This window comes from Saccopteryx leptura, chromosome 5 (genome assembly GCF_036850995.1).
Source record: "Saccopteryx leptura isolate mSacLep1 chromosome 5, mSacLep1_pri_phased_curated, whole genome shotgun sequence".
Lineage (NCBI taxonomy): Eukaryota > Metazoa > Chordata > Mammalia > Chiroptera > Emballonuridae > Saccopteryx > Saccopteryx leptura.
In genome coordinates this window covers 100,988,035-100,989,207 of record NC_089507.1, presented here as the reverse complement: position 1 = coordinate 100,989,207, position 1,173 = coordinate 100,988,035, and positions in this window count along the sequence as shown.

Here is a 1,173-nt window from a genome sequence, read left to right as displayed (position 1 = left end):
AACAAAACAGGAACAAATATAACATTTAAAATAAAGAACAAGTAAATTTAAATCAACAAACTGACCAGTATTTCAATGGGAACTATGCTCCTCTCACTGACCACCAATGAAAGAGGTGCCCCTTCCGGAAGTGCGGTGGGGGCTGGATAAATGGCCTCAGGGGGCCGCATGTGGCCCGCGGGCCGTAGTTTGGGGACCCCTGCTCTAGAGTCCTCTCTCAACTGTCTGGAGGAACTTTAGGATAGATAGTAGAGATCATTTTTCTTTGTCAACCCTTTTCCTTGCCAAGTGGTAAAGACTCAATAAAACATCGAATAATAACATTATTGATAAAAAGTTCATAAAATTCAGAAGGTTTGGCTTTGAAGAGTGAGAAAACCAGTCCAAGCCATGATTCTGACACTTTTAAAAAATAATTTTATTTGGAAAATTAAATTTACTGCAGTGACATTGTTCAATAAAAGTACATAGATTTCAAGTAAATATTTCCATAGCATTAAACTCTTGAGGTTGAGTGATGTGGAACAAGTAACAATTTCTGTAAGTTTTATTTTCCTTTTCTCTTCAAGAGGAATATCAATCATGCACCTTTTAACACATGATAAAACTGAGAGAACTGAAAGCATTATTTTGAAATAGCAAAGTCATATAAAATAGGCGGGGTTTTGGGTTTGTTTGTTTTTTTTTCTGAAATTTGAAGCTGGGAGTCAGTCAGACAGACTCCACATGTGCTCAACTGGGATCCACCAGCATGTCCACCAGGGGGCAATGCTCTGCTAATCTGGGGTGTTCCTCTGTTTCCACAGGAGCCATTCTAGTACCAGAGTCAGAAGCCATGGAGGTGTCCTCAGTGCCCAGGCCACCTTTGCTCCAATGCAACCGTGGCCGTGGGAGGGGGAGAGATAGACAGAGAAAAAGGAGAGGGGGAAGCATGGCTTCTCTTGTGTGTCCAAGCTGGGAATTAAATCCTGGACTTCCACACGCCAGGCCGATACTCTACCACTGAGCCAACTGGCCAGGGTTGGCAGATTTTCTTTTTATGATGGTGGTTATCAGGTTTTAGTTTGAACAGCAATTTTGTCTTTTTGATTTATTTGATCTTTTACGAAATTTCTCAGAAATGTTTTAAAGATGAAAAGGAATTCAAGTTTCTTTTTCTTCCTTACTTTCTCT